Below are 16,360 nucleotides of genomic sequence, written 5' to 3' on the forward strand. Positions count from 1 at the left end.
ATATATATATATAAAACTGCTATCTTATTTGGTCACTGACCTATACAATTTAAAGTGTTTCATGCCCATGAATATTTCCCCACAACATAGTTATAAGTTGTTTCCCCAACATGATTTATTTTTTATTTTTGGTTGTTTTATTAGTTTATACATTATCATACCATCTTCGAACACTGAGATTTAATTTTTACGTTCCACAGTTCAGTTCAGTCACTCAGTCGTGACCAACTCTTTGTGACCCCATGAATCACAGCGTGCCAGACCTCCTTGTCCATCACCAACTCCTGGAGTTCACCCAAACTCACATCCATCGAGTCGGTGATGCCATCCAGCCATCTCATCCTTTGTCTTCTCCTTCTTGTCCTGCCCCCAATCCCTCCCAGCATCAGAGTCTTTTCCAGTGAGTCAACTCTTCGCATGAGGTGGCCAAAGTACTGGAGCTTCAGCTTTAGCATCATTCCTTCCAAAGAAATCCCAGGGTTGATCTCCTTCAGAATGGACTGGTTGGATCTCCTTGTAGTCCAAGGGACTCTCAAGAGTCTTCTCCAACACTGCACTTCAAAAGCATCAGTTCTTCGGCGCTCAGCCTTCTTCACAGTCCAACTCTCACATCCATACATGACCACAGGAAAAACCATAGTCTTGATTAGACAGACCTTTGTTGGCAAAGTAATGTCTCTGCTTTGGAATATGCTATCTAGGTTGGTCATAACTTTCCTTCCAAGGAGTAAGCGTCTTTTAATTTCATGGCTGCAGTCACCATCTGCAGTGATTTTGGAGCCCAAAAAAATAAAGTCTGACACTGTTTCCACTCTTTCCCCATCTATTTGCCATGAAGTGATGGGACCAGATGCCATGATCTTCGTTTTCTGAATGTTGAGCTTTAAGCCAACTTTTTCACTCTCCTCTTTCACTTTCATAAAGAGGCTTTTTAGTTCTTCTTCACTTTCTGCCATAAGGGTGGTGTCATCTGCGTATCTGAGGTTATTGATATTTCTCCCGGCCATCTTGATTCCAGCTTGTGCTTCTTCCAGCCTAGCGTTTCTCACAATGTACTCTGCATATGAGTTAAATAAGCAGGGTGACAATATACAGTCTTGATGTACTCCTTTTCCTATTTGGAACCAGTCTGTTGTTCCATGTCCAGTTCTAACTGTTGCTTCCTGACCTGCATACAGGTGTCTTAAGAGGCAGGTCAGGTGGTCTGGTATTCCCATCTTTTTCAGAATTTTCCACAGTTTATTGTGAGCCACACAGTCAAAGGCTTTGGCATAGTCAATAAAGCAGAAATAGATGTTTTTCTGGAACTCTTTTGCTTTTTCCATGATCCAGCGGATGTTGGCCATTTGATCTCTGGTTCCTCTGCCTTTTCTAAAACCAGCTTGAACATCAGGAAGTTCACGGTTCATGTATTGTTGAAGCCTGGCTTGGAGAATTTTGAGCATTACTTTACTAGTGCGTGAGATGAGTGCAATTGTGCAGTAGTTTGAGCATTCTTTAGCAGTGCCTTTCTTTGGGATTGAAATGAAAACTGACCTTTTCCAGTCCTGTGGCCACTGCTGAGTTTTCCAAATTTGCTGGCATATTGAGTGCAGCACTTTCACAGCATCATCTTTCAAGATTTGAAACAGCTCAACTGGAATTCCATCACCTCCACTAGCTTTGTTCATAGTGATGCTTTCTAAGGCCCACTTGACTTCACATTCCAGGATGTCTGGCTCTAGGTGAGTGATCACACCATTGTGATTATCTTGGTCATGAAGATCTTTTTTTGTACAGTTCTTCTGTGTATTCTTGCCACCTCTTCTTAATATCTTCTGGTTCTGTTAGGTCCAGACCATTTCTGTCCTTTATCGAGCCCATCTTTGCATGAAATGTTCCCTTGGTATCTCTAATTTTCTTGAAGAGATCTTGAGTCTTTCCCATTCCGTTGTTTTCCTCTATTTCTTTGCATTGATCACTGAGGAAGGCTTTCTCATCTCTCCTTGCTATTCTCTGGAACTCTGCATTCAGATGCTTATATCTTTCTTTTCTCCTTTGCTTTTCACCTCTCTTCTTTTCACAGCTATTTGTAAGGCCTCCCCAGACAGTCATTTTGCTTTTTTGCATTTCTTTTCTATGGGGATGGTCTTGATCCCTGTCTCCTGTACAATGTCACGAACCTCATTCCATAGTTCATCAGGCACTCTATCTATCAGATCTAGGCCCTTACATCTATTTCTCACTTCCACTGTATAATCATAAGGGATTTGATTGAGGTCATACCTGAATGGTCTAGTGGTTTCCCCTACTTTCTTCAATTTAAGTCTGAATTTGGCAATAAGGAACTCAGGATCTGAGCCACAGTCAGCTCCTGGTCTTGTTTTTGTTGACTGTATAGAGCTTCTCCATCTTTGGCTGCAAAGAATATAATCAATCTGATTTCGGTGTTGACCATCTGGTGATGTCCATGTGTAGAGTCTTCTCTTATGTTGCTGGAAGAGGGTGTTTGCTCTGGCTGTGACGGACCGCGCAGAAGCGTGGCCGAGAGGAGCTACCCCTCGCCCAAGATCAGGGGCAGCGGCCGAGAGGAGCTACCCCACATCCGACATCAGGGCGGTGGCCGAGAGGAGCAACCCCACGTCCAAGGAGCAGTGGCTGCGCGGGCACAGGAGGGCTGAGAGGAGCTACTCCACATTCAAGGTCAGGGGGGCGGCTGTGAGGAGATACCCCTCATCCAAGGTAAGGAGCAGTGGCTGTACTTTGCTGGAGCAGTCGTGGAGGGATACCCCATGGTAAGAGAAACCCAAGTTCGATGGTAGGTGTTGCGGGAGGCATCAGAGGGCAGACACACAAACCACACTCACAGAAAACTAGTCAATCTAATCACATGGACCACAGCCTTGTCTAACTCAATGAAATTAAGCCATGCCCGTGGGGCCACCCAAGACGGATGGGTCATGGTGGAGAGGTCAGACAGAATGTGGTCCACTGGAGAAGGGAATGGCAAGCCACTTCAGTATTCTTGCCTTGAGAACCCCATGAACAGTAGGAAAAGGCAAAATGATAGGATACTGAAAGAGGAACTCCCCAGGTCAGTAGGTGCCCAATATGCTACTGGAGATCATTGGAGAAGTAACTCCAGAAAGAATGAAAGGATGGAGCCAAAGCAAAAACAATACCCAGTTGTGGATGTGACTGGTGATGGAAGCAAGATCCAATGCTGTAAAGAGCAATATTGCATAGGAACCTGAAATGTTAGGTCCATGAATCAAGGCAAATTGGAAGTAGTCAAACAAGAGATGGCAAGGGTGAACGTCGACATTCTAGGAATCAGCAAACTAAAATGGACTGGAATGGGTGAATTTAACTCAGACGACCATTATATCTACTACTGCGGGCAGGAATCCCTCAGAAGAAATGGAGTAGCCATCGTGGTCAACAAAAGAGTCTGAAATGCAGTACTTGGAGGCAATCTCAAAAACGACAGAATGACCTCTGTTCATCTCCAAGGCAAACCATTCAGTATCACAGTGATCCGAGTCTATGCCCCAACCAGTAACGCTGAAGAAGCTGAACGGTTCTATGAAGACCTAAAAGACCTTTTAGAACTAACACCCCCAAAAGATGTCCTTTTCATTATAGGGGCTAGATTGCAAAAGTAGGAAGTCAAGAAACACCTGGGGTAACTGGCAAATTTGGCCTTGGAATGCGGAAGGAAACAGGGCAGAGACTAATAGAGTTTTAACCTCTGAGCCACCAGGAAGGAAAGCGTTAAGTGTCCATCAGCACAGGTTTTTCGATTGTAGTTACCAAACATGGCCACCAGGTGGCAGGATTTCTTCATGCACCACTGGGCGGGTTTTTTTTTTTTTTTTTTGACAAATCTAATTTTTATTTTCTATTGGAGTAAAGTTGATTTCCGTCCTTGTGTTCGTTTCATAGAAACTTGATTCAGTTACTCATAGATGTATGTCTATTCTTTTTCAAGGTCTTTTCCCGTTTAGGTTATTTTGCTGTGTTCAGTAGACTTCCCGGTGCTATTCAGTAGGGCCTTTTGGATTATCTATCTGATAATAAATAGTGCATATGCGTTAATCTCAAACTCTTAATGTCTCCCTTCCCCTACCTTTTTTTTTTTTTCATATTCATAAATTGGCGTTCTAAGACTGGGTCTGTTTCTCTTTATCAATTAGTTTCTTTGTATGAAATAATAGGTCCCACCTGTGAGTGATGGCAACCCACTCCAGTGTTCTTGCCTGGAGAATCCCAGGGACGGGGGAGCCTGGTGGGCTGCTGTCTATGGGGTCGCACAGAGTCGGACACGACTGAAGCGACTTGGCAGTTGGCAGTGAGTGATGTAGTATTTCTCTTTCCCTCTGACCAAACTTCACTCAGTGGGATAAATCTCCTGATCCATGCTCCTGACAATGGCGTTTTTCCTTCTTTTTGAGCCTGGGTGGATTTCAGTGACTAAATGGACCAGTTACTCTTCATTTCTCTGTTGATGGACATTTTGGTGGGTGCTCTGCCTTGGACGCTGTCAATAGTGCTACCCTGAGAAAAAAGAGGTGCATGTAGCATTTTAAATGATGATTTTCTCCAGATGTAAGGCAAGGAGTGGGCTTGCTGGATCGTGTGGTTTCTCTATGTTAGTGTTTTAAGGAACCTGCGTTTCGTGTTCCTTTGTGGCTGCACCCACCCATTTCCCTCCCACAGAGCAGGAAGAGTCTCTGTTCCCCTTGCCCTTGGCAGCATTTCATCTTTGAGGATCTTTTGGAGGATGGCCATTCTGGCCAGTGGGAGCTGGTTCCTTGTTTAGTGTTGATTTGCATTTCTCTAATAGTTAGTGATGCTGGGCATCTTTTAAAGTGCTCCATGGTTTTCTGTCTGCTCTCTTTGAAGCAGTGTGTATTTAGACCTTTGGCCCATTTTTCTGTCGGGTTGTTTGTTTTTTTATATTGAGCTGCACGAGCAATTTGCATGCTTTCGCGAGGAATTCCTTCTTTTTAAATTCAGCGCAAACCTTTCTTTCTCCCCCCACCGCCCCCCCCCCCATTTCGAGGTTTGTCTTTTTCTTTCCTTTAAGGTTTTCTGTGCTGTTGAAAAGCTTTTGAGATTAATGAGGTCGCTTTTGTTGACTTTGTTTTATTTTCCGTTATTGTCAGAGTTGCTCCAAAAAGCACTTGTGATGTATGTCAAAGCTTGTTCTGTATATATTTTCCTCAAGAGGTTTAGACGAATCGTCCCTCCATTTAGCTCTTTAATTGTTTTGGAGGTTCTGTAAGCGGTTAGGGAGAGATGTAATTTCATTCACTTTTCACTTGTTTAAGGAACCTCCACCCCGGCCTCCAACGTGGCTGTTAACAACGTACGTCCCCAGCATGAGTGTAGGAGGGCTCCCGTTTCTCCACAACCTCCTCAGCCTTTATTAAGACTTTTTGCCAAAGGCCTTTCTGACCGTTATGAGCTGATACCTCCTTGTACTTTCGATTTCCATTTCTTTAATAATTAGTGATGCTGAGCATCTTTTCATGAGCTGTACGGCTATCTGCATGCCTTCTTGGGCGCAATGTCCATTGAGACTTTTGGCTCGTTTTTCTATTGGGTTGTTTGTTTATTTGATATTCACCAGTTTGCCTGTTCTGGAGATGAAGTCCATGTGGGTCTTGTTTGGTAACTATTTTTTATTCTGCAACTGCTTCAAAGGTCAGTGAGGTCCCTTTTGTTGACTTTTGTTTTATTTTTCATTACTCTCGGTGGTGGGTGCAAAAAGAACGTGCTGCAATTTATATCGAAGGGGTTTCTGCTTATATTTCCCTCAAGAGGTTTAGGCTAATCATCCTACCATTTAGATCTTTAATTGATTCTGAATTCTTTTCTCTGTATGGGGTTAGGGAGTTGTCATAATTTCATTCTCTGTTTCCTTAAGGACCAAGGGAAAGATTGAAGGCAGGAGGAGAGGGAGGTGGCAGAGGATGAGATGGTTGGATGGCCTCACCAACTCGATGGACATGAGTCTGAGTAAACTCTGGGAGTCGGTGATGGAGAGGGAGGCCTGGCGTGCTGCAGTCCATGGGGTCGCAAAGAACTGAGCGACTGAACTGAACTGAAGGAACCTCCACCTTGTACTCCATGGGGGCTGTTCACAGGTTACGTTGCCAGCATCATTGTAGGAGGGTTCCCTTTTCTGCACAGCCTCTCCAGGATTTACTGTTTGTAGACTTTTTAACTTACCTCATTGTTATTTTGATTTGCATTTCTCTTAAGAATTCAGAAGGTTGAAACTTTTCCCTTATTTTTTTCTAAAAGCACTCTGAGTAGAACTGACCTCTCCAGAGTGACCTCTTGACTGTCTGCCCTGTTCTTAATCTTTTTCCAGGGCCTACCCCAGGACGTTTGTGTAGGACCCGTGTGTTTTCCTTAAATCCTCCTGCCTGGCGAACCGTATTCAGTTGTAGTTACCACAGGCGACCACAAGGTGGCGGCATTTCTTCATGCGCCAGGCTTTTTTTTTTTTTTTTTTGGTATGTTAGTTTTTATTTTCCTTTGAAGTAGTGTTGACGTCTGTTCTGTGTTTTAGGTTTACAGGAATTTGACTCAGTTACACATGGACATATCTATTCTTTCTCAGGAACTTTCCCGCATAGGCTCTGTCAGTGTGTTCAGACTTCCCTATGCTGTTCAGTAGGTCCTTTTGGATTACCTGATAGTAAGTATCCTGTATATGTTCATCCTAACCTCTTAACCAGAGAATCACGATGGTGTGATCACTCACCTAGAGCCAGACATCCTGGAATGTGAAGTCAAGTGGGCCTTAGAAAGCATCACTACGAACAAAGCTAGTGGAGGTGATGGAATTCCAGTTGAGCTGTTTCAAATCCTGACAGATGATGCTGTGAAAGTGCTGCACTCAATATGCCAGCAAATTTGGAAAACTCAGCAGTGGCCACAGGACTGGAAAAGGTCAGTTTTCATTCCAATCCCAAAGAAAGGCAATGCCAAAGAATGCTCAAACTACCGCACAATTGCACTCATCTCACCCGCTAGTAAAGTAATGCTCAAAATTCTCCAAGCCAGACTTCAGCAGTACATGAACTGTGAAATTCCAGATGTTCAAGCTAGTTTTAGAAAAGGCAGAGGAACCAGAGATCAAATGGCCAACATCCACTGGATCATGGAAAAAGCAAAAGAGTTCCAGAAAAACATCTATTTCTGCTTTATTGACTATGCCAAAGCCTTTGACTGTGTGGCTCACAATAAACTGTGGAAAATTCTGAAAAAGATGGGAATACCAGACCACCTGACCTGCCTCTTAAGACACCTGTATGCAGGTCAGGAAGCAACAGTTGGAACTGGACATGGAACAACACACTGGTTCCAAATAGGAAAAGGAGGACATCAAGGCTGTATATTGTCACCCTGCTTATTTAACTTATATGCAGAGTACATCGTGAGAAACGCTAGGCTGGAAGAAGCACAAGCTGGAATCAAGATTGCCGGGAGAAATATCAACAACCTCAGATATGCAGATGACACCACCCTTATGGCAGAAAGTGAAGAGGCGCTGAAAAGCCTCTTTATGAAAGTGAAAGAGGAGAGTGAAAAAGTTGGCTTAAAGCTCAACATTCAGAAAACGAAGATCATGGCATCTGGTCCCATCACTTCATGGCAAATAGATGGGGAAAGAGTGGAAACAGTGTCAGACTTTATTTTTTTGGGCTCCAAAATCACTGCAGATGGTGACTGCAGCCATGAAATTAAAAGACGCTTACTCCTTGGAAGGAAAGTTATGACCAACTTAGACAGCATATTGAAAAGCAGAGACATTACTTTGCTGACTAAGGTCCGTCTAGTCAAGGCTATGGTTTTTCCAGTGGTCACGTATGGATGTGAGAATCAGACTGTGAAGAAGGCTGAGCGCCGAAGAATTGATGCTTTTGAAGTGCAGTGTTGGAGAAGACTCTTGAGAGTCCCTTGGACTGCGAGGAGTTCCAACCAGTCCATTCTGAAGGAGATCAGCCCTGGGTGTTCTTTGGAAGGAATGATGCTAAAGTTGAAACTCCAGTACTCTGGCCACCTCATGTGAAGAGTTGACTCATTGGAAAAGACTCTGATGCTGGCAGGGACTGGGGGCAGGAGGAGAAGGGACGACAGAGGATGAGATGGCTGGATGGCATCACCAACTCGATGTACATGAGTTTGAGTGAACTCCGGGAGTTGGTGATGGACAGGGAGGCCTGGCGTGCTGTGATTCATGGGGTCACAAAGAGTCGAACATGACTGAGCGACTGAACTGAACCTCTTAATGTCTTCTTTCCCCTCATTTTCTTTTTTCGGTAATCATAAGTTGGTTTTCTAACTGTGAGTTTGTTTCTGTTTGTAAATTGCTTCAATTTTATGAGCTTATATATTTCACCTGGAAGTGATAGTGTATTTCTCCCTCCCTCTCTGCGTGACTTCACTGCATATGATGACTCTCTCCGTCCATCCACACTGCTTCCAAGGCAGTTTTTCATTTCTCTGCTGATGGATATTTTAGCTGAGACTCTGTCTTGAATGTTGTCAGTAGCGCTGCCCTGAAAATAGGAGAGCAAGTATTTTAAATTACGATTTTCTCTGGATCTCAGGCAAGGGGTCCCGGGCTTGCTGGTGCAGGAGGAAAATTTATATTTAGTGATTTAAGGACTGTCTATACCGTTTGCCTTCGTGGCTGCACCCACCCATTTCCCTCCCCGCCCACAGTGTAGGCGATCTCCCTGTTCCCCTCACCCTCAGCAGGATTTACTCTTATGGAGGATGGTCATTCTCTGAGGTCTGAGCTGACACCTCGCTCTAGCTTTGAGTGGCGTTTCTCTAACAGTGAGGCTGAGCATCTTTTCATGTGTTTCACGGCCATCTGCACGCCCTCTTTGGACAAATATCCATTTAGATCTTTGGCCTGATTTTCCATTGGGTTGATTGTTTTTTTCCATATTGAGTAGCATAAGCTGTTTGCATGTGCAAGGAGAGGAATTCCTTGTTTTAAAATTCGGTTGCAAACCTTTTTTTTTCTCATTTTGATGTTTGTCTTTTTCTTTCCTTTAGGGTTTTCTATGCTGTTGAAAAGCTTTTGAGGTTAATGAGGTCCCTTTTGTTGAGTTTTATTTCATTTTTTGTGATTGTAAGAACTGATCTAAAATGACCTTGCTGCAATTTTTATCAAATCGTGTTCTGCGTATGTTTTCCTCAAGAAGTTTAGAGTAATTGTCCTTCCATTTAGCTCTTTAATTGATGTGGCGTTTTCTCTTTCTGTCAGCGGTTTCGGAGAGACATAATTTCATTCCCTTTGCAGTTGTTTAAGGAACCTCTACCTGGCTGTTAACAACTGACATTGCCAGCATCAGGGTCGGAGGGGTCCCGCCTCCCCACGCCCTCTCCAGGATTTACTGTTTGTAGAGTTCTGACACAGGCCACTCTGACCGGTGTGCGGCGATGCCTCATTGTGGATTAGATCAGCATTTCTCTAGTAGCGACGCTCAGCATCTTTTCCTGTGCGTTTTGGTCATCTGCATGCCTTCCTTGGACAAGTGTCCATTTAGATCTTGGCCCGTTTTTCTACTGGGTTGACTGTTTTTCTGACCTTGAGCTATGTGAGCAGTTTGCATGTTTGGAGATGAATTCCTCTCTTTAACTTCGGTTGCAAACATTTTTCCACTCTGAGGGTTGTCTTTTTCTTTCCTTTCCGGTTGCCCTTTCTCTGCAAAAGCTTTTCAGGTAAATGAGGTGCTTTTCTTTTCCGTTTTCTTTTGTTTTGAATTATTCTGAGCATAGAACCCAAAAGAACTTGCTGTGGTTTGTGTCAAAGCTAGTTCTGCACATATTTTCAACTGGTTTAGAGGCATCGTGCCTCTATTTGACTCTTTAATTGATTTGGAGTTTCTTCTGTAAGCGGTTAGGGAGAGATGTAAATTCTTTCACTTTTCACTGTTTAAGGAACCTCCATCCCGGCCTCCATCGTGGCTGTTCACAACTTACATTGCCAGCATCAGTGCAGGAGGGTCGCATTTCTCCACACCCTCTCCAGCCTTTATTGTTTGTAGACTTTTTGACAAAGGCCATTGTGACTGGTGTGAACTGATTCACCTTGCCGTAGCTTTGGTTTGCATTTCTATAACATTTCATGATGATGAAATGTTCACATCACAAGCTTTTCGTGTGATGTTTTTACACACAGTGCGAGTAAAACTGAACTCTCAAGACTGGCCTCTTCATCATCTGCCCTGTTTCGAATTATTTTTCCCGAACCTACCAAGGACATTTGTTGAGGACTGATTTGTTTTCCTTACAGCCCCTCGGGCCTGGTGAAGATCAAGTGCCCCTCCCCATGGGTTTTTCTGTTGTTGTTACCAAAAGCGGCCACAAGGCGGCAGCATTTCTTCATGCGCCACTGTGCTGATTGCTTTGTTTTGGCTAATTTAATTTTTCTTTTCTGTGGGAGTAGAGTTGGTTTCCTTTTCCATGGGGATGGTATGGATCTCTGTCTCCTGCACAATGTCACGAACTTCACTCCATAGTTCATCAGGCACTCTATCAGATCTAGGCCCTTACATCTATTTCTCACTTCCACTGTATAATCCTAAGGGATTTGATTTAGGTCATACCTGAATGGTCTAGTGGTTTTCCCTGCTTTCTTCAATTTAAGTCTGAATTTGGCAATAAGGAGTTCATGATCTGAGCCACAGTCAGCTCCTGGTCTTGTTTTTGCTGACTGTATAGAGCTTCTCCATCTTTGGCTGCATAGAATATAATCAATCTGATTTTGGTGTTGACCATCTGGTGATGTCCATGTGTAGAGTCTTCTCTTGTGTTGTTGGAAGAGGGTGTTTGCTATGACCAGTGCATTTTCTTGGCAAAACCATTAGTCTTTGCCCTGCTTCATTCCACATTCCAAGGCCAAATTTGCCTTGTTATTCCAGGTGTTTCTTGACTTCCTACTGTTGCATTCCAGTCCCCTATAATGAAAAGGACATCCTTTTTGGGTGTTAGTTCTAAAAGGTCTTGTAGGCCTTCATAGAGCCGTTCAACTTCAGCTTCTTCGGCGTTACTGGTTGGGGCATAGACTTGGATTACTGTGATATTGAATGGTTTGCCTTGGAGACGAACAGAGATCATTCTGTCGTTTTTGAGACTGCCTCCAAGTACTGCATTTCGGACTCTCTTGTTGACCATGATGGCTACTCCATTTCTTCTAAGGGATTCCTGCCCGCAGTAGTAGATATAATGGTCATCTGAGTTAAATTCACCCATTCCAGTCCATTTTAGTTCGCTGATTCCTAGAACGTCGACGTTCACCCTTGCCATCTCTTGTTTGACCACTTCCGATTTGCCTTGATTCATGGACCTGACATTCCAGGATCCTATGCAATATTGCTCTTTACAGCATCGGACCTTGCTTCTATCACGTCACATCCACAGCTGGGTATTGTTTTTGCTTTGGCTCCATCCCTTCATTCTTTCTGGAGTTATTTCTCCACTGATCTCCAGTAGCATATTGGGCACCTACTGACTGGGGGAGTGCCTCTTTCAGTATCCTATCATTTTGCTTTTTCATACTGTTCATGGGGTTCTCAAGGCAAGAATACTGAAGTGGTTTGCCATTCGCTTCTCCAGTGGACCACGTTCTGTCAAGACCATCCCCATGGGAAAAAAATGCAAAAAAGCAAAATGGCTGTCTGGGGAGGCCTTACAAATAGCTGTGAAGAGAAGAGAGGTGAAAAGCAAAGGAGAAAAGGAAAGATATAGGCATCTAAATGCAGAGTTCCAAAGAATAGCAAGAAGAGATAAGAAAGCCTTGTTCAGCGATCAATGCAAAGAAATAGAGGAAAACAACAGATTGGGAAAGACTAGAGATCTTTTCAAGAAAATTAGAGATACCAAGGGAACATTTCATGCAGAGATGGGCTCAATAAAGGACAGAAATGGTCTGGACCTAACAGAAGCAGAAGATATTAAGAAGAGGTGGCAAGAATACACAGAAGAACTGTACAAAAAAGATCTTCACGACCCAGATAATCATGATGATGTGATCACTAATCTAGAACCAGACATCTTGGAATGTGAAGTCAAGTGGGCCTTAGAAAGCATCAGTACGAACAAAGCTAGTGGAGGTGATGAATTCCAATTGAGCTGTTTCAAATCCTGAAAGATGATGCTGTGAAAGTGCTGCACTCAATATGCCAGCAAATTTGGAAAACTCAGCAGTGGCCACAGGACTGGAAAAGGTCAGTTTTCACTCCAATCCCAAAGAAAGGCAATGCCAAAGAATGCTCAAACTCCCGCACAATTGCACTCATCTCACATGCTAGTAAAGTAATGCTCAAAATTCTCCAAGCCAGGCTTCAGCAATAGGTGAACCGTGAACTCCCTGACGTTCAAGCTGGTTTTAGAAAAAGCAGAGGAACCAGAGATCAAATTGCCAACCTCTGCTGGATCATGGAAAAAGCAAGAGAGTTCCAGAAAAACATCTATTTCTGCTTTATTGACTATGCCAAAGCCTTTGACTGTGTGGATCACAAGAAACTGTGGAAAATTCTGAAAAAGATGGACCAGACCACCTGACCTGCCTCTTGAGAAATCTGTATGCAGGTCAGGAAGCAACAGTTAGAACTGGACATGGAACAACAGACTGGTTCCAAATAGGAAAAGGAGTACGTCAAGGCTGTATATTGTCACCCTGCTTATTTAACTTATATGCAGAGGACATCATGAGAAACGCTGGACTGGAAGAAACACAAGCTGGAATCAAGATTGCCAGGAGAAATATCAATAACCTCAGATATGCACATGACACCACCCTTATGGCAGAAAGTGAAGAGGAACTAAAAAGCCTCTTTATGAAAGTGAAAGAGGAGAGCGAAAAAGTTGGCCTAAAGCTCAACATTCAGAAAATGAAGCTTATGGCATCCGGTCCCATCACTTCATGGGAAATAGATGGGGAAACAGTGGAAACAGTGTCAGACTTTATTTTTTGGGGGGCTCCAAAATCACTGCAGATGGTGATTGCAGCCATGAAATTAAAAGACGCTTACTCCTTGGCAGAAAATTTATGACCAACCTAGACAGCATATTCAAAAGCAGAGACGTTACTTTGCTGACTAAGGTCTGTCTAGTCAAGGCTATGGTTTTTCCTGTGGTCATGTATGGATGCGAGTTGGACTGTGAAGAAGCCTGAGCACAGAAGAATTGATGCTTTTGAACTGTGGTGTTGGAGAAGACTCTTGAGAGTCCCTTGGACTGCAAGGAGATCCAACCAGTCCATTCTGAAGGAGATCAGCCCTGGGTGTTCTTTGGAAGGAATGATGCTAAAGCTGAAGCTCCAGTACTTTGGCCACCTCATGCAGAGTTGACTCACTGGAAAAGACTCTGATGCTGGGAGGGATTGAGGACAGGAGGAGAAGGGGACGACAGAGGATGAGATGGCTGGATGGCATCACCGACTTGATGAACCTGAGTTTGGGTAAACTCCGGGAGTTGGTGATGGACAGGGAGGCCTGGCGTGCTGCGATTCATGGGGTCGCAAAGAGTTGGACACGACTGAGCGACTGAACTGAACCGAACTGAACCAGAGTGGGAGGAGTCCCTGGTCCCCTCGGCCTCGGCAGCGTTGCGTAGATCTTCTGGAGGATGCCTATTCTGAGCCGTGTGAGTTGATGCCTCGTTGCAGCTTTGATTGGCATTTCTCTAACTGATGCTGAGCATCTTTTCATGTGCTTCCTGGCCATCTGGACGCCCTCTCAAGACAAAGGTCTATTTAGATCTTTGGCCTGTTTTTCTCTTGAGTTGATTGTTTTTGATATCGAGCTGAATGAACTGTTCGCGTGTTTTGGAGATGAATAAATTGTTTTTAAATTGGATTGTAACCATTTTTTCCCATTTTGAGGGTTGTCTTTTTCTTTTGTTTAGAGCTTCCCTTGCCATGCAAAAGCTTTTGAGGTTAATGAGGTTACTTTTGTGGAGTTGTGTTTTATTTTTTATTATTCTGAGTGAAACCAAGAGGAACTTGTTGTGGTTTATTTCAAAATCTATTCTGCCCGTATGTTCCTCAAGTTTAGAGTATCCGTCCCTCCATTTAGCTCTTTAATCAGCTTGGAGTGTTTTTTCTGTATGGGGTTAGGGAGGAACATAATCAGGTTCACTTTTCGCTTGCTTCAGGAACCTCCAGGCTGCCCCCTGTTCTGGCTGTTAACAGTTTCCCTCGCGAGTATTAGAGTAAGAGAATTGCTTTTTCTCCCAAACGCCACCATTTACTGTTTGTGGAGTTTTTGACAAAAGTCATTCTGACCAGTGTGAGCTCATCCCTAGCTGTAGTTTTGATTCACATTTCTCTAAAATTACTCCAGGTTGAAAGGTTTCCATATGATTTAAAAAAAAAAAACAACAACTGTAAAACTGACCCCTCGGGAGTGGCCTCTTGGCGGCCTGCCCTGCTTTGGATTTCCTCCAGACCGACCCAGGACGTCTGCGGAGGACGGCTGTTTCCTCCTGATGTCCTCACAGACCTGGTGAATATGACGTGCCCATCAGGACAGGTGTGGAGAAGACAATGGCACCCCACTCCAGTACTCTTGCCTGGAAAACTCCATGGACACAACTGAGCGACTTCACTTTCACTTTTCACTTTCATGCATTGGAAAAGGAAATGGCAACCCGCTCCAGGGTTCTAGCCTGGAGAATCCCAGGGTCGGGGGAGCCTGGTGCGCTGCCGTCTATGGGGTCGCACAGAGTCGGACACGACTGAAGCGACTTAGCAGCAGCAGCAGGACAGGTTTTTCCGTTGTTGTACCAAACGCGGCCACAAGGCGGCAGCATTTCCTCGTGCTCCAGGTTTTTTTTTCTCTTGTAACTTAATCTATATTTTCTGTTGAAGCAGATTTGATATCTGAAGTTGGGCTTGTTTTAGGTGAACAGGAACTTGATTCAGTTATACACAGACATGCATCTATTTTCTCTGGAGTCTTTTCCCATATAGGTTATCACTGTGTTCAGCAGACGTCCTGTGCTCACAGTCGGTCCTTTCAGATTATCTATAATTCATACATTTTAATCCCAACCTCTTAGTGTATCGCTCCCTACAACATTTTAAAAAATAATCATGAGTTGGGGTTTTTTAACCGAGTCTGTTTTATTTGCAAGTTATTTCATTTGCATGAATTTCTGGCTTCCACATTTTAGTGATATTTTAAGATATTTGTCTGGCACCTCACTTAGTAAAATAATCTCTCAGTCCGTCCACGCTGCTGCCCATGGTAGTTTCCCTTCTCTCTCTCTCTCTCTCTCTTTTTTTTTTTTTAATTTGTGAGTGTATTCCAGTGTACAAATGAGCCAGTTAGTCATTTATCCATAGATATTTTGGTTAATGCTGTCCTGGCTGTTGTGAAGAGTGCTGCCCTGAAAATAGGGGTGCACGTGCCCTTTTGAATTAGGACTTTTCCCAGATAAAAGCAAGGAGTGGGGTTGCCCGAAAAGTGGTAACTCTCTATTTTGTGTTTTAAATGAAAGAAAGTGAAGTGAAGTCGCTCAGTCGTGTACGACTCTTTGCGACCGGTGGACTGTAGCCCACCAAGCTCCTCCGTCCATGGGATTCTCCAGGCAAGAATACTGGAGTGGGTTGCCATTCCCTTCTCCAGGGGATCTTCCTGACCCAGGGATCGAACCCAGGTTTCCCACATTGCAGGTAGATGCTTTAACCTCTGCACCACCAGGGAAGCCCTTATTTTGTGTTTTAAGGAGCCTCCAGATATTTTCCTTCCTGGCTACAGCCACCCATTTACAACCTCGCCCATGGTGTAGGAGGGTTCCCTGTTCCCCTCGCCCTTGGGAGCATTTAATCTTTGAAAATCTCTTGAGAATGGCCTTTCTAAGCTGAGTAAGATGATACCTCAACCTAGTTTTAATTTTCATTTCTTTAATAATTACTGACGTTCAGCATCTTTCCACGGGCTTTTTACCTCCTACCATGTGAGTCCAATTAACCTCTTGAAGTTGGCTTCGTGGAAGTCAGCCCTGATGTGAATTCTTTTCCGGCGATTTACCCTGGGGCACTTCTTGAGGGCAGGTGTCCTTTCCAGCCCCGCGGTCCTAGTGAATATTGGGCCCATCAGCACCGGTTTTCAAGGGGTTGTTACAGAGAATGGCCACAGGGCGGCAGCATTTCTCCCCGCCCAACTCCGGTTACCTGGGCAACCAGAGCCTCAGGGCGCGTCCTGTTCTGGGTTGTATTAGATGGATACACCCAGGGCTAGTGTCTCCTTCTTCCCCCCTTAGCCTTTATCCCCCTGGCCAAGCCCAGCGATTGGCACACCGCTCTGCAGAGGGAGCTGTCCTCCTCAGGTGGAGAGGA

Source organism: Capra hircus, chromosome 18 (genome assembly GCF_001704415.2).
Source record: "Capra hircus breed San Clemente chromosome 18, ASM170441v1, whole genome shotgun sequence".
In the NCBI taxonomy this organism is placed as follows: Eukaryota; Metazoa; Chordata; class Mammalia; order Artiodactyla; family Bovidae; genus Capra; species Capra hircus.